This window comes from Pongo pygmaeus, chromosome 19 (genome assembly GCF_028885625.2).
Source record: "Pongo pygmaeus isolate AG05252 chromosome 19, NHGRI_mPonPyg2-v2.0_pri, whole genome shotgun sequence".
Classification (NCBI taxonomy): Eukaryota; Metazoa; Chordata; class Mammalia; order Primates; family Hominidae; genus Pongo; species Pongo pygmaeus.
Genome location: NC_072392.2, coordinates 28,730,984 through 28,749,148, shown reverse-complemented (window position 1 = coordinate 28,749,148; position 18,165 = coordinate 28,730,984).

The following is an 18,165-nucleotide window of genomic DNA, read 5'->3' as shown; positions in this document are numbered from 1 at the left end:
GATGGACACATATCCTTGAAGGGTCTAAAATCTAGGATCCTGAAATGCCTGGCAGTGGGATCCTGAAATCCTCTGGCAGCATTCTAACGTCTTTTGACTGCAGAATTGTACCCTGCTTCCCAGGGCTAGAAGGTGTTGGATAACCTGCTCACCCAGTTCAGCCCCAAAGTAGGCAAAGAAAATTTTGTCACAGGCTTGCCTGGGGCCCAGCCCCTGTAACCTCCTCTATCCCTCCTTTGCATGCTCCCTCACCCAGATTCACACATGCACTCCAGGTCTTCTGGGCCCCAAGGGAAGGAGAGAGGGTGGGGAGTGGGTTCACTGGTCCACTGAAGCCTGCTGCCTCCAGCCCTGCTGAACTGGTGGGTCCAGGGAATGGGCCTGGAGCTGAAGGGGTCTTGCTCTCCCTTTAACTTTAAGCCTTCATTTGCAGTGACCTAAGAGCTTCACTTCTTCCTGTGAGCCTGTCTGGATGTTTATGCTGGATGGCACGGGCCCCTTTTGGCAGGGGTGCACATGCCAGGGCGTGGCTGGCAGCCATGACAGGTGAGGAGACCTTGGCAGATGAGAAGACCTTCTGCTTCAGCTTCAATGTATGGGTCTTCTCCTGGCTCTCAGTACATTCCTCCTGAGTCATGATGGGCCCCAGTTCAATGAAACCTTCTGCAGCAGCATCATGGTGTCCAGGGGTTTAATCTGTGGCATGTGCCAGTGCTATCCCAAGGTATATGGTGGTGGGGCTGAGTGGAGCCAGAAGGGCTGGATCTTGTTCCTTTCTTCCTTGTATGAGCCCCATCCTTCAATCATCTTCTTGTTCTTTTCATTTTGACTCCGTGTTTTATTCTGTCTTCTCTTCTGAACATCCATCCATTCATTTATCCATTCATCCATCTATTCATCCCTCCATTCATCCCAGCATTAATCTATCAATCCGTGCATTCATCCATTTATTATCCAACCACCCATCCATCTATCTGTCCATCATTTAGCATAAGGATTGATCAGAAGCCGCCTGGTTCTGGAGCCATGGACCAGACACCATGGGGAGACATGATGAAAAACAACATATGATTTGTGTGCTTGAAACAAAAGTTAATAAGTGCTTACCACCTGCCTGGCAGTCCTGCATTCAGGGTGCAGTTCTCCGCTCATCCTGAGCTTTTTGGTACCTTCTGTAGTTTCATTTTGTAGTAGAGAATGCTGAGCCTCACAAAGTGTGGTCGCTCAGCTGCATAGTGGAGTTTGGATTGGAGCTCAGATGTGTGTAACTTAGACATCACCCTCCGCCTTGAGTCCTCCACTCCAGGGTCCCAGAGCTGCTGAGCATTCTGGGGTTGGTCAGCTCTAACCTTGGTGGCATGCATTGAGCAACTCTCCATATTTTGGAGTCTTAATGTATTCTTAGCCTTAGTGATGGCAAGGACCCTGCTTTGGGAGACCTGGGTTCTAGTTCCAGTTCTGTCCCAAACTTGCTGTGTGATCTTTGTCTTTCTGAGCCCAGTATTTGCATTTGCATAATAGGACACAAGCACCAATTTTCACAGCCTCATAGGGGTGTTTCAGAGGTCAGAGAAGAGAAGAGACATATGAATATTTGTAGACTGTAGAGTGTTTTGTTTAGGTGAAGGGCTGTCAGATCCTGACAACCCTCTGGAATGAAGATGTCAGAAGTTGTAAGCCTTCAATGCCCAGAGAGGTGGAGTGACTCTTCCAAGGTCACATAGTTAGCCAGAGACAGACCTAGGGGAAAAAAGAAGAGAAACATGGATTCTAACTTGGGCTCTGTCTCTAACTGCCTGGGAGACTGCTCAAGCCCCTTCCCTCTCTGGGCCTCAGTTTCCTTGTTTTTACAATATGTGAGAAAGGATGAGGGGATGGATGGGGAGGATATCTGGGGGCCCTGCTAGAACTCACCTCTAGGGCCCAGGCTTGGGAATCCCCAGAACCCCCATATTGTCCTGTACACCTGGGTAGCTGTGCTCAAGGGCTCAGGGAGGGGGGACTCTTGCGGCCCTGGACTCCCTAGCCCATCTCCTTCTGTGGGCCCACCCTAGGCTGTCAGCATGTTAGGTGCTGGAATGGTCTGAGCTGGTTTGTAGTCATTTCCGGGGCAGTTGATGGTCGCCTCACCTCTGTCCATGCCATGTCCTGAGCAGAGGGCCCGGGGAGAAGAAGTCCTGGGGCCAGAGCCACCCGTGTCACCACTAGCCATGGTAGTCCTCTTCCCCATGAGGAGGCTGCACCCTGGGAGATGGCATGGGGTGGAACGGAGCATCTGTCCTGACCTCCCCGTTAAGCAGAGGTGGCTCTGGGGCTCTGGGCAAGGATACTGGAGTGGCAGTGGGAAGCGAAGTGGGGGAGGAAATATTGCTGGGTACTAATGAGTCACAGTTGATAGACTCATGTCTTCGTGTGCTGTGGAGGCACTGTGGTGGGGTGCAGATGGCATATGTTTTGGTGATCTACAGGCTTACATTCAAATAGCTGTTACCTCATGTTCCACGTCTGTGACCTTGGCAGGGGGAGCTCCTCAACCCCGAACTTTGCACAGCTGAGTGGGAGAAACCAGAAGGGGCTTGTATTGTTGGGGACCTGGCATCATGCCTGGCTCAGAGCATTTGCAACATCTTCATTCTCAAGACTGGCATTTGTAGCTCTGGGGGATACACAGAGAGGTCTGTGTATGTATGGGCAGGTACATGTGGATAGGCGTGGGTCTGTTTGTGTGTATGGGAGTGCATGTTTCAGGGACACAGGCTATCAAAACCAGCACAAGGTGACTCTAATAAGGGAAGGGAGGAAAGCGCATGGTAAACCAGGAAGACACTCTAGAGATGAGGCTTCCTGCACCCCTCATGGTCTCTTGGTGCCTGTGCCATTGTAGCCTTCAGTGCTCATGCTTGTCCTACCCTCAGGGTCCTCCCCTGGATCTCAGTGTCTGGCCTGTGGAAAGCTTCAGTAAATGGGGAAACATAAATATAAGGCAATATAACTAGCTAATTAGGGTAATTAAGTGAGGAGTAGCCATTTCCAACACATATTAAGCTGTCCCTGATTTTTAGGGCCTGGGGGTCTAGTGAGGGAGACAATTTGTGTCATGATGGGGAGGAAGTAGGATTCACAGAGAAGGTGAGCCGGGCTTTGTAGGTTAAGTAGAAATTCAGCAGGCAGAGAAGATGTGGGAAGATGCTCCAGGCAGAAGAGCAACAGGATCAAAGCCATGTGGTGAAAGAACAAGGCAAGTGGGTCAGCAATGCTACTAGAGGGGGAGGGGAACAAGTCAAGGTGGAAATGGAGGGGCCTCAGCTCCTCAGTGCCTGGGGTGTTATGCCAAGGGATTTGGATCTTACCCTTTAGTCGATGGGACAAGGGAGGGACATGACCAGGTTTGCAGTTTGAGAAAATTATCAGGATGGTATCTGGAAAGAGGAAGGTCTGGGGCAGTGAGACCAATGGGAGGCTTCTCTGCTCAGGTGAGAGATGGTGATCATCTGGATTAGGGAGAATTTGAACCCAAGGCTGTAGAAACTGAGAAGACAGTTCCAGTTTACCATATGTGGAGTACCTGCTGTGGCTGGCAGGGCACCAGCACTTCTACTCAGGTTATTTCATTAAAATTCTAAAGTAGACCTGGTCAGCTCTGGAAGCCACCTGGGCCTCAGGCATGAGAGAGGAGAAGGAATTGGGGCAAATCTAGTGGGTGGGTGCAGTTGCAGATGCTGAGCCTATTAGCAAAGATGGGACAGGAAAGTGGGGAGCAGGGAAAGGAGTGGCAGGGAGAGTGAGGCCTTTCCCTGCCTGGCTGCAGTCTTTACCCATGAGCCTCCCGTTCCTCATTCCTGCCAGATCTGCTGGACCCAGGACCAGGACCCTGGTTGGTGTTGAAGGTTCTGTCTCCTCTGTGGGCTTCCCTCCCTCTGCTTCTTCCTTCTGAGGATTGCTCAATGTTCTGCCTAAACACGAATCTGACTGCATACTCTCCTGCTGATAAATCTTCAAGGCTGCCTCTGATTCTGGGCAAAGCCTGAGCTTCTTAGTTTTATGTTCTGGGGGTCTCCATTGTTTGATATCCCCTCCCCAGCTTCTACTCTGCCTGTTCCTCCTCATCAAAGTATCTGTATTTTAATATGCTACCTCCTCTCCTTTTCCTCCAAGATTTTCATAATTATGGTTGTGATGATGATGATGATGGTGATGATGGTGATGGTGAAGGTGGTGATAATGACAGTGATATTTATGTTGAGGATGATGGTGAGAATAGTGATGGTGATTATGTTGGTGATGGTGAGGAAGGTGATGTTGAAGGTGGTGACCATGATAGTGATAGTTATGCTGAGGATGATGATGATGATGGTGAGAATGGTGAAAGTGAGCATGGTGATGGTGATGATAAGGATGGTGATGGTAAGGTGATAATGATGATGGTGAAGGTGTTGATAATGATAGTGATAGTTATGCGAGGATGATGGTGATAACGGTGAGAATGGTGAAGGTGAGCATGGTGATGGTGATGGTAATGATGGTGATGATGAAGTGATAATGATGGTGATGGTAAGGATGGTGATGAGGAGGTGATAATGATGGTGATGGTCAGGATGGTGATGGTGAAAATAGTGGTGGTGATGATGATGATGGTGATGGTGAGGATGGTGATGGTGAAGGTGGTGATGATACTGTGATAGTTATGGTGAGGATGCTGCTGCTGATGCTGGTGAGAATGGTGAGGGTGAGACTGATGATGATAATGAGGATGGTGATGGTGAGTATGGGGATGGTGATGGTGCACCCCTTGATTTGGCAATTTGACATCTATGAATTGTTCATTTTTTCTATGTTTTTTCTGGTTTTTTGGGTCAAGACTTCCCTATGTTGCCCAGGCTGGCCACGAACTACTGGCCACGAGTGATCCTCCCACTTTGGCCTCCTGAGTAGCTGTGATTACAGACATGAACCACAGTGCCTAGATTTACCCTAGGAATTTATCCTGAGGAAATAATCAGACAAGTGTGCCAAGCGGTACTTAGAGAGGGGTATTTATCGTTGCACTGATGATAGTAGGTAAGATGTGCGAAGAATGTAAATGACCAGCAATAAGAGATTGGCTAAATAATTGTGCTACAGCTAGTCAAGGGGCTGGCTTATGGCCATTCAGAACACAGACCCTCCTGATTGAGTCAAATCTCCCGTCACTGCTGTCACACACCACACATCTCCGTCCTTTTCAGCACAAATTACAATCGTAATTTTACATTTCTCTGTGAACCTCTTTGAAGAATTTCTGTATCCCTCATTAGATGCTAAGCTCCATGGAGGCAAGGAGTATGCTATGTTCATTATTGTGTCCTCCATGCCAAGTTAAGTTCCTGGAACACAGTACACTCTCAATAATTTGTTGTTAAATGAATGACTGAATCTATATTTCTTAGTATGGAAAGATGTTTGAAATATGCAATTAAGAGAAAGAGCAGATTATAAAGCAGCATGCATGCTGTAGTACACACTGCAAATTCCCTCCTTTCTTGATCTTATTTGGGGAACCACATGCGCACTCTCAGTCAATGAATTATGATTGATCCAAAGTCAATCATGACAATGCCATTCTCTACTGCTAGGGATGGTCATGAGATCAGGTTCTGGGCAATCGAAACACAGATTTCCAGACCTAAAGAGGAATCCTCTGGGGGTCACCTCTGAAGTTTTTGGTTTCTAATAAGAATACAGAAGTGACTGCTTTTGCTGGCCTTGTAAACTCATGTAGTGGTTGGAGCTGCAGTAGCCGTCTTACAGCCATGAACTAAATTCCAATAGACTCACAAAGATGCTGGGCCTAACATTGTTGAACCAGTGAACCATAGCCAGGAACCATAGATACTCTAACTATGTAAGAAAAATGAACCTGTCTTTTTTTAAGTGACTGAACTTTCAGATTAATGCACTCCCAACAGATACAGAGCATGATCCCATCTATACCTCTATGTGCAAATATGAATAGAAAAATAATTAAAGTGATTTTCTCTGTGTGGTAGGATTCTCCTTCATATTTTTTTATTTTATAAAGCTTTCCCAAAGGGCATGTAAATAATAATCAGACAAATATTTCTGTACATTCAGAAAATAAACAATGGTACTAATTTTATTTTTTAAAAATAAACAAAATATTGGGGCCCCAGAAGGTAGTTCACTACCATATGGTAAGTTAATAAGCCACGACTGAGATGTACACTTCTGGGTATCCTGGAGGACAGGTTCTGCAGCAGTGAGAGGTCCCCTCCAGAAGAGTATGTGGTTCCAAACTCCTGAGGGAGGCGGGGCAGACCCCAAGGAAGTAGATGAGAACCTGAGTGAGGCTCTGTGGGGAGAGAGGATGTTCCTCAGCCCTCACAAGGACATATCAGTTTCACCTGAGATTAAGCCCCAGCCTTGGCTGGGCAGCCTGCCAGGCAGGTTCTCAGCAGCATGGGCTGATAACAGGAGGAGGGGAAGCCTGGCAAGCTGGGGCAGCTCTGGAGTCTTCAGGTGTGGCTATCTCCGGCAGCAACTGTGTTGGCTGTAAACACAGATTTCCAGGAAGCAGAGCGTTGCCATCTCTCCCATCACAAACCTGGACCATTAGGGATGTTTCCATAGCAGCATCCATGCCAGTGAGGCACCTGGACATGATCTGTGATTCCCTCTCCCACTTTTCCTTTTCTCTTAGAATGGGACAGAGCAGCCTGGAGCAGCTAGTGTCCTGTAGTGACTCCAGTTTGCTGCTCTCTTCCTCATCTTCTTCCTCCTGTCCTCTGTCTCCTCTGCATCCTTCACCTTCTACATCAGGAAGCTCAAGTCACCGGGCTGAGCCTGGGCTTCTCATCTAAATCACGGAGTGCCAGTCAATGCCTCCTTTCCTCTTCCCAGGGAGCAACTTCAATCTTCCCTGCCTGCAGTGGGGAGCTGGACCCTGCTCCTTATTCCCTGTGGGACCATCCGCAGCCTGTTTCCTCACCCCTGTAATGGGACTGCAGTCCTCCCTGCCCACCTGGCAGTGCTAATTCCAGGCCGGGGGCCCTCCTGGGAAAATCAATAGTGTGGGTGATACGGTGGGTGTTTGTGTGTGTGGAGGAGTGGGGCTGCCACCTGGCCATTTACAGACCCCATCCTTCCTCTCTCCCTGTGCTTGTAGCATGTCAGGAATCCCTTTCCTTTGTGCCATGAAACATAAGGCATTTTCAGATCCATCATCTCACTGAGCCTTGCATCTCCTTGGTGAAGTTGGAGTTATTGTCACCATTTTACTGATGAGTAAAATGAGGCTCAGAAAGGGGAAGGTCTTTGCCAGGGTTCCGCTGTGGACTTATAGCAGAGCTGGGATTAGGATGCGTGTTCTGGATTCCTGGCGGGGTCCTGGCCCATTTGCAGCTAAGGCCTGTCTTTCTGCTCCCATGAGGTCCCTTTTCCATTCCTTTCCTCCCCATGACAGCCACTGTCACCACCACCCAGGGTCTGTGCTCACTGTCACACCACCCCTCGCTGACCCCTGCGTCTGGGCTGGAACCCACCATGTCCATCAGATGGATTTTCCTCAATGGTGGTTGGGCTCCAAATCCACTCTCCCCAGACTGACACAAATTGCACTACAGGGGGCCGCAACTCTAGGCATTTCTGGTCTAGAGAGAGAGAGATGGTCCCATAGAAATGTCAACATCACTTGGTGAAGAGGAGAGTGGAAACACAGGAGAAAGTTCAGGGAGAGATGTCAGGAGAAGGTGGCCCTTGAGTTGGGTCTTGAGGGATGTGTAAGAGTTACCAGGCAAGGAACGCTGGGAAGGGCATTCCAGGAGAAAAGAGCAGCATTCTCCAAGGCTCAGACTGGTCTGGTGGCTACAAGGTAGAGCTGGGTGACCTGGACCCCTTGAGACAGTGCTCCCTTTTCAGGAGGAAATCTGCGGCCCCCATACTTTGGGCTGTCTCAGAGTCCCCCAGAGATCTTGGGAAATTCCTGGGTCCAGTCCCCAGGGATTCTGGTCCAGGCAGAGGAATCTGCACTTCTCACAGGCAGGGGCTGTGACCTCACCCCACAGTTCTGATGCAGTTGGACCCTGGATCACTCTTGGAGAAATACAAGCAGGACTGAGAGGCTTTGACCCAAGCACTGTGCAGGGGGTGGGATGGGGATAGATATGGAATGGGCCAGAGGAATAGTGGTTGGAGCTATACCCTCCTGGACCACCTTGTCTAAAATGTGACTCTCCCAACCCCCTTTCCCACTGATACATTCCATCCTCCCTCACTTTTCCTTTATTTTATTTTATTTTATTTTTTGTAGATACAGGGTCTCACTATGTTACCCAGACTGGTCTCAAATTCCTGACCTCAACCATCCTCACATCTCGGCCTCCCAAAGCACTAGGATTACAGGCGTGAAGCACCATGCTCTCATCACCAACTCACATGCTGAACATTTGACTAGTTTATTTATTACGTGTTTCACTCTACTAGCATGAGGGCTACATGAGGAAAGGGACTTTGTCTATGTCATTCACTGCTGTAGCCAAGTGTCTACAATGTGTAAGGTCATGGAAGCTTTTTCTGTTTTGGTTTGTAATTCTAATTTTGGGAAGCAGAAGATAGGTGAGTGGACTCAGTGGCTGACAGGAAAAGGGAGAACAGTCTTGGTGTGCACAAGAGTGACAGGGAGACGCAGACAGAGAGATGTCAGAGGACAGTTCCTGGAAGAGGCTGACGGAAAGGTGGGGCAACTGGGGAGGGTCTCTCTGGACATGAATTCCTTTGAAGCTGGCAGGGAGGGAGGAAGTGCGTGGGTGGAGAGGAATGTCTGAGGAAGACCTCCTTGGCTTCCATATTCTTCATGAAGTGACAGGTGAGGGGCTTCCTGGGAAGAGAGGGCAGGAGGGGAGCAAATGTAGGCTGGTGATGGTGGGCCTGCAGCAGTGCTCCAGTGTGAAGGGGTGAATGCATTACTGAGGCTGGACCCTGGTCCTGAACCTTGCCTTTGCCTCAAGACTCATTAAAAACCAGCCTTCTCCAGTGAGCTTAGATCATGCCACTGCACTCCAGCCTGGAGACAGAGTGAGACTCGGTCTCAAAAACAAAAACAAAAAAACAGCCTCCAGTCCCAATGTGCCCAGCTGGACCTGAATATGCCACCATCACAACTGGAACACAAATCCTGAGTCACTACCTCTAGAAAGCCTGCCTGGATTCAGTGCCCATCTGACTGGGCTCCTGCAGCACCTGGTCTGCCACTGCTATGGGACTTGCCTCTGCCTACTTCTTATCACAGGTGCCTGTGTTTTTACCTGCCTCAGTGAGGGCTGTTGAGGACCGGGCCAGGCTGATCCGCCTTAGGGGCTACAGCAGATGCCGGCAATGGCTGGGCTGTGTCAGGGCTGGGCAATAGGCATGCAAGGTTCTCACACTGGCACTGGGTGCCCTTTGTGGGCTCAACTGGGCATGACCACTGCTTCTGAGTGGCCAGAAGAGTCCTGGGAGAGGCCTGGTTATCTTGGGCTGACCCTCGCTCCCCAGTTCCTTCCTCCCTCCCTCCCTTGCCGAAACCCTTTTGCATGTCCTCAAAAGCCTGCTCCAGCACCAGCAGCCCCCTGGTTTTCAGCAGCCTCAGGGAACTCTTCCTTTTCTTCCGTGCTGTGAGTAAGAGGCCCGATCCCCTGAGGACACTGCTGCCTTGCTGTCCTCTGCTGCAGCTCTTCCCTGGGCCTGAGCAGGATAGGTCCTCCTTGCTTCTCATTGCCTCCCTCTTTCAGCTCATCATCCTTCTCTCCCATAAAAATACATTTATGTGCCACGAAATGTTTCCATCAACCCAGATCGCATGTGCAGTGGTGGACCCATGAAACTATAATGGAGCCGAAAGACACCTACTGCCTAGCCCAGTGACATAACAATTGTAACGTTATGGCACAGTTACTTTAAAAATATATTTACTAAAAAAGATTTATAATTCTATAGAAAAAGAAATATATATCTTGTAGTGTAGCCTAAGGGTCCGGTGTTTATAAAATCTACAGTAGTGCACAGTCATGCCCTACGACTTCACCTTTTCTCACCACACTCACTGACTCACCCAGAGAAGCTTCCAGCCCTGCATGTTCCATTCATGGTAAGTGTCCTAGACCAGTGCACCATGTCTAGGTACAATAGTATATTTTTATATAGTGCAATACTATGTTTTTACTGTACTTTTCATGATATGTTTAGATGCACAAGCACTGACCATTGTGCTACAACTGCTAACAGTATTCACCGCAGTAACCTGTGCCCAGGTGTGCAGCCCGAGAGCAGAAGGCTGTGCCATAAAGCCTAGGTGTATGGTCGGTACAATATTGAGGTGTGTGTAAGCACACTCTGTGACGTTCGCCCAAAGAAAAATTACCCAAGGACACAGTGACACATGAAGGGAATCAGTATTGAAGCTCTTGCCCTAAGATTGCACCCCGGGACACATCCCTGTGCATTGAAGTCTTAGCTTCCGGATCATGGGCACTTTTCTCTTGCTGAGGTGTTGCCAACATGCACATAGAGAGTCCTCCTCATGCTCCGGCTCTTGGTCCCTCCACCCCTAGAGACCTTGTTTCCACCCTCCCTGAGTCACCCACTCCTACCTGTATATTCTTGTCCTTGTCACTGCAGAAACTGTAGCTACTCCAGACCCTCAATTTCAAACACCCTTTTTTTGACCACCACTTTCCTTTTTCCAGCTGCCTCACAACTCCAACACACTTCAATGACTCCAAATTTTCACTTTTGTGTCTCACTCACTTTCTTGCAAATTTCCCTTCCTCCCAGCTGAGACTATATTGTCCAGCCTGTTATCCACCCTCTCTAACACTCTCCACTCTCTTGCCCTACAATTGATTGTACTCCCAGGGCAAAACTGCACTCTGCTGAAAACCAGCCACACACTCCCTCTGCTCCTGCACTCAGGTGGCTGAGCACAGCCAGAGAGAAACACACATGCTTTTTGCTCTCATTTGATCATCAAGCCCAAACCTCCAGTGGGCCCTGGATGATGTCCTACAAACTCACTCATTTCCAGAGTCCATAAGTCTGCCAGACTTCTCTATTTGTTATCTTAATAAAAATATATATAATCTAAGCATGTTATGAATACCAACTGATTTAATTATCATAAAACTCTATGAATGTGTTCTATAATAATCACTATTTCACAGCTGAGGAGATGTTGGCACAGGAAGAGATGAAGTGACTTGCCCTGGAGCCCAGGCACCCAGCTCTGGAAGTGCTGCCCTGTTCCCAAGCAACAGTATCGTGCCTTCTCCTTCCTCCTTAAACCTCTAAAACCTTCCCCAGCCTTCCTTACACCTGCTGCCTTGCTCCCTATTTCAATTTGAAAATAGATGCAATAAAGAGAGAACCTTCCCTAGATCCCAGCCCAACATCTGCCCAGCTGCTTGCCTCTGTGCTTCCTTCTCCACCTTCGCTTGTTATTGTAGCTGGAGTGTCTGCACTCATGTTAGGGGCGACTTTTCTCCATCATGTCCGCAGCTCAACCCTCAGGTTCTTTCCTGAGTGTCCGCTTTGCACACTGTCTGGTTCTGCAATGCAGCTCTCCCACCCATCTCACACCCTGCATGCTTACTTATTCATCATCTGTTCTGCTCTACTACAGTGAGGGCTACACAGGGGCAGGGATTCTGGGTATCTTATTCACTGCAGATTCCAGCATCTAGAGCAGTACCTGGCACCTAGAAGGTGTTGGTATTTAATGAAGTCAGTCATTTTATATGTCAGGCTCTGGCCTGGTGCTGGGGACACTAGGGTGATTCAGACAGGTCCCTGCTTATACCAAGTTTACAGTCCCATAGGAGAGACAAGACAAACACATTACCTGACAAATTTGCAGGCAGCCATTTATATTTTTCATCTTACAAAGCAGCCCTTATTGTACTTGAGAGGAAATGCACTCAAGCCATGAGCTGTAGCCCCACCTCCCCTACTTCAGGACAGAAAGCCCCAGCCTCCAGCCCTTACATTCCTGGGCCTCCAGGGCTCCCTGGACTTTAGGAAACAGCTAGTAAGGGAGTCCAAGTCCACTTTGACTCAGAGCTCTGGGATGTCAACAAGGTGCTTCCCCTCTCTGGTCCTCAATGTCTTTGTCTATTCCAAGAGATGATGGTGCCAGCTCAGCAAGCTCCATGGGGCTGGGGCAAATGGGACAGGGAGGGTAACAATGCTTTGTGGACAGACAGGAGGAATTCTGAGTGGCTACCGGAAAGGCACCATGTTTATTTGACAATTTCAAACACGACAGAACTACAGAACACAGACATCAAGACTCTCCTGTAATTCCATTTGGAGTCTAAAGCTTAGATTTTGTTTTAAGCAGTGGCAAACATTATGTATAGATATAGATGTGGGATCATAAAATGCGTTTAAAAGTTATTGATGTGGGATGACTTTGCCTATCAATATACAAGCATTTATTTTGTTTTAATAGCTGTGAAATATCCCACTGTATGAAGAGACTAAAATCTGTCCTTCTATTGTGGATATTTGGATTGATGAACCATTGGACCAAAACAGAGAGGGCAATCAAAGCATTTGACAGCCTGGCAGATCAAAGTGAGAGGTTTATTACAGAAGACAGTAATGCTAAAAGGGGAGGGGAGTTAAGTGAATCCACCTGCTGCAATCAGAGCCCGGAATCCCACCACCCTAAGAGGCAGGAGACAACACGGCCCAAAGGGCAGAGGCCCCCAGGGCTCCCAGCAGTGCCAGATGCAAACTTGTCATCCCACCCTGTGTGTGGGCTTCCTATGCCCTGGACAGTCTTTCCTGAGGCAGAGGCTGTTTTAAGAGCTTAGATCACCCATTCTACAGCAGAATTTCTTATGAATGAGGTCCCTGTTCTGTGCTCCTCACCTATCCTGGGCCCTTTTCCCAACTAGACTTTGAGTAGTGGGTGGATATAGGCCCCAGGTAAACACCAGGCCCCAGGTGGACATCAGGGCTTACGTGGACACACAGGCTCCAGGTGTGTATCAGGCCCCAGGTATATACCATTTTCCTGGTACGTGTTAGTAACCAAGGGGACACTGGACTCCAGGTGTACCTCAGGCTCACAGGTGGACACCCAGGCCCCATATGGACACCAGCCTACAGGTGAGCATCATGCTGCAGGAGGATACCCAGGCCTTAGGTAGATATCAGACCGTATAAGAACACCAGGCCTCAGGTGGACATCAGGGCCCAATTGGGGATTCAGGTTCTAGGAAGACACCCAGGCCTCAAGTAGCATCAGGGCCAAGGTGGATACTAGACTCCAGGTGGACATCAGGCCCTAGTTGGACACTAAGCCCTAGGTGGACACCTGGGACCCTGGTGACCATCAGGCCCCAGATTAACTCTAGGCCTTAGGTGAACATCTGATCCCAGTTGGATATCAGGCCCCAGGAGAACATCAGTCCCCAGGTGGATATCAGCTTCCAAGTTGACATCAGGCCACAGGTGGACACTGGACTTGAGGTGTACATCAGGCCTCAAATGGACATCCAGGCCCCAGGTTTACACCAGGTTCAGGTAGAAATCAAGGCACAGGTAACACCATGCCCTAGGTGGTTACCTAGGCTTCAGGTAGATATCAGACCCCAGATGGACACCTGGATCTCAGGTGGTCATCAGGCCCCAGGTGGAAACTCAGGTCCCAGGTGCACATCACGTTCCAAGTGGACACCCAGGACCCATGGTGATACCCAGGTTCCAGGTGGGCACTGGGCCCCAGATGAATACCAGGCTCCATGTGGATACCAGAACCTGGGTGGACACACAGCTCTGAGGTGGATATCGGGCTCCAGGTGGACATCAAGCCTCGGGTAGATATCTAGTCCCCAGGTGGACATAAGGCCCCAGTTTGACACCATACCCTGGGTGGATAGCTAGGTCTTGGGTGGATGCATCTCCAGCTGAACCTCAGGTTCCAGGTGGACACCCAGGCCCTAGGTGAAGACTAGGTCTTAGGTGGACATTAGGCCCCAAGTGGACAACCAGGCCCCAGGTGGACACCCAGACTTAACATGGACATCAGGCCCTAGGTAGACAGCAGGTTCAAGGTGCATATGAGGCTCCCAATAAACACCAGTCCCCAGGGAGACCCTTGTCCCCAGGTGAACACCAGCACCCAGGAAGACATCCACCTCCACCTGCACATCATTCCCCAGGTGTATACCTGGGCCCTATGGGAGCACCAGGCCCCAAGTGAGTACACAGATCCCTGGTGGCCATGAGGCACCAGGTTGACACCCATGGCTTAAGTGGACATGAGGCCCCAGAAGAATGCTGGTCCCCAGGTGGATAAATAGGCCCCAGGCATACGTCAGGTCTGAGGTCTATACTCAGTCTTCAGGTGGACACTAGGCCCCAGGCAGACACCAGACCCCAGGTGGATACCAGTCCCTATGCAGACACCAGTCTGCAGGTGGACAGCAGGCCCCAAGAAGACATTATGGCCTGGGATGACACCTGGGCTTCAGGGGAACACTAGGCCACAAATGGTTACCTATGCCCCAGGTGGACATCAAGCCTTAGTGGAATTCCTAGTCACCAACTGAACATCAGGCCACAGGTGCACATCTGGCTCCAGGTAAACATCAGGCCTTAGGTGGATTCCCAATCCCCAGGTGGACATCAGAGACCAGGTTGACACAAAAAAATCCCAGTGGGTATCATGTCCCAGCAGATGTCCAGGCTCCCAGTAAACACTCCAGCCCCACTGTAACCATAACTACCGTAACGAGAAATGGTAGGTCAAAGTACCATCATGCTCCTTGCTCACAAAAGGATGCTTAGCTATTTTATTCAAAATACAATTCCTTTCATCACTCTGAGCAGCAATGTGTAGAAAGGAAAAGAAAAATAAACCAGGCCTCAAGGAATCCATCCAAAATGAGGTAGATATTATAAGAGACAGAAATCCCCAAATGAAATGTTATAGTTGACATAGAACAGTCTTTAAAATCCATTAATTTTCTCGCATACTTGATATAAAGCATTATTTCCAGAGACTGAACCTAGAAAGAATTGCTTAAGACTAGGAGTCCTGTTCCGGCCTAGATTCCACACTGTTGAACATCTATACTTAGTACACCACACTATACATAGCACTGACATGACCTGTGTGCATTTAATTTTCTAAAACTTGTTCATCTCTGGCATACTTTATATATATATATAACATATATTATGTACATACATACAAGTACACACACACAAAGTATATAAGGGTAGGATAGTATAATTGTGCAGTAACGTTTCTTGTGAAAGTGGTGGAAAGTGGATTGCGTTGGCGACATGCTGGAATGTGCTTCCATTGGCAGACGTAAGGCTTTCAAAACTAGTCGTTTTCATTTTTCTCTAGCAACTGGGAATGTTAATAATTGAAGATGTGTTGGTATAAAAATAATCATAATAATCACAATGAAGTGGTGTTAATAATTATATCACAAGATATAATAGACATTATCGATATTATAAGATGTCAAAAAAAAGATGCCATAAAATCTTTGAGATGATTGACACGTTAAATGCGGCCTCCTGTGCCGCCCTGGGGCGCCACTCTCGCTGGGTTCTTGGCGGTGCTCACCCTACTCCACCTGCTCAGCCTAGGCTCCTGCGCCCCCGGAGTCACGCCATGGGAGCGAGGACCTTGCCGCGGCCCTAGACAAGGAAATGAGGAGGAGGTGCACGTGGAGTCCCCGCGGATAGGCTGGACGCCGGGCAGGAGCCTTTGCGGGGGTGCACAACCTCCTCTGGAAGCCCTGGTCGCTGCCCGGTGCCTGCTGTGCCCTGCGAGCTCCGCGGCGGTGGAGCCAGGCCTGCGCTGCCGGCTCTCGTCCCCGCCTGCGGAGCCTCTGCCCTTTGTCTTGCCTGTGGGGCCTGGGGCCTCAGCTGGCCCGGGGTTCCTGAAGTTATCTGACGATGGGCTGGCCTCTGGGACTGGGTCGTGGGCCTTGTGCACCGGCCGCCACGTCACCAGCGCCAGGCCTACCCGTGGTGCTGCTGGAGATGCGGGATGCCCGGGCTCGGGCTCTGATGGGCCCCCTGGCGCTGCTAACCTTGTCACCTTCCATCGCGGCCACCATGCTGCCCGCTCGTCAGCCCTGGTCTGCAGCCTTCCTGGGACCCCTCCGGCCCCAAGGAGGCATCACTCACAGCCGCTTGCGACACCTGGGCTGCCTGAACCTCTGCCAGGGCTGCGCCGCGCAAGTGGCTCCAGCCAGCCAGCCCTGGCCCATGAGCAGTACTTTCCGCTCCCCGAGATGATCGCCCTCGGCAGGGATACACGGCTATGGAGGATGCAGCGGATACCTTCCGAAGTTTGTGGACACTCTTCTGCCACACCAAAAGTTTCACCATCAGCTGCGATGCCGACTAGGGTGCAGAAACCCCTCCGGGATGTGGACCAGGCAGTGCCTTTGCTGGGCATCCGCAGTGCTGACCACCCCAAGTGCACAACCTCACTTCGTGTTCCTCCTACTCCACATTCCACATCCAAAGTTCTCTCACCATTTCTAAGCAGGAGAAATCAAAAGAAACTGAAATCAGAAAGAAACAGAGAGAGAGAGAGAAAGCCATGAGCAAAAATAAAAAGTGCAAAACCTTTTGGAAAGCATAAAACTCCCCAAAGCCAAAAACTAATTCTTACCTCTTTTAAACCTTCTGCACTTCTCCAATGATGAATGATTTTTTTTTTTACCACTGGCAATTCGTAATTATTAACTTCTCTGGCATTAATGAATAGAAATTGAATCACATGTGGGAGTATAATTTGTATTATATGAAGGTTTTCATATTTTAAAAAATAATTTTTCAGTTTTTCTCCATGGATTAACAATTAATGGAAAATTTTCGACATTGCTGTGTTAATGTCTCCAGACATAATTAGATGTGAATAATTTTTATAAACAGCATTTCCTGGGTGGAATTTCTCATCTTCAGGAGCTCCATAAATAACCATGTCCCAAGAGAACTGTGAATTTGGGAACTGCAAGAACTGAGTCCCAACTTGTCCAGCCTGGAAGCTTTTGGGTGATCACTCTTGCAGGTGACTTCACTGCCTTCTGTTGAAGGGCCAGTGAGAGCCTGGGGGTTTCAACCTGAAAGAGCCTTACCATTTTAGGGTTAGCATTAACAATGAGGAAAAGGCCTACTTTTTTGATATTCTCCGTATGTAATAAAATAGTTACCAAAACAAAGCAAAGTGTGAGTGGTGACTATTGAGAGGACCCTTTCTATCTTTGCTGGATTCCCAGAGATTTCTGGGTTTCTTTTGGAGTCAATAATATTTCCATGGTAATTCTGAGCTCTTAAAACCCACAATATGAGTTGCAGCCAGTGACTAGAGTTGCAGCCAGTGACTAGCGTTGCAGCTTCTTAAGCTGATCACTGGTGGTAGAGCCTTTTCGTTCTGCTCACTTCTTAAAAGGTCAGCTTGGTCAGGGATTAGTGCTACCCTGCCAGAAATAAGCAGTTCGCAATCAAGTAAAGGAGTCAGCTAAAAGTGTAATTACTAAGTAGTGAGGTCACAGCTAGATGGTTGTTGATCTCATTTTCTCTCTGCTGCTGATTTCAAGGATTTATACCATGTTTTGATGTAACATAGAATGTATACTATGAAGGACAGTCTGTTAGCTTCTTGGAGCTATACTCCGTTACTGGAGCAGGGGACAACAATTTGAAGGACATCACTACTTAGACAGTTTAATCTGCCTTTGGCTAGAATAAACTTCAAGTTCCAAGGGCTGGGTTCAGTTGTTATGCAAATTTAGATTGTTGCAGTAAAATTTCCAAAAAAAAGGATAGGACTCTTTAGATGAAATAAGAATTTAACGGTATTTGAACCCTGTTGAAGGCCAGACAAGTTTAGGCAAAATCCCATGACTGATGAGTCCCTTTAAATTCCAACATATAATCGATGTTGGTAAATATGATACGTGCACTGGAAAAGGATGTGTATCCAGTAGTCGTTGAGTGTCCCGTTCTGTATATGTCAGTTTATGTCAAGTTTGTTCATCGTGTTCATCAAATCTCCCTTTCTCTTATGGATTTTTTTCTGTTGGTTCCATCGGTAATTGAAAGGTATGTTAAAATCTATATTGTAGATTAGTCCATTTTTCTTTTAGTTATATC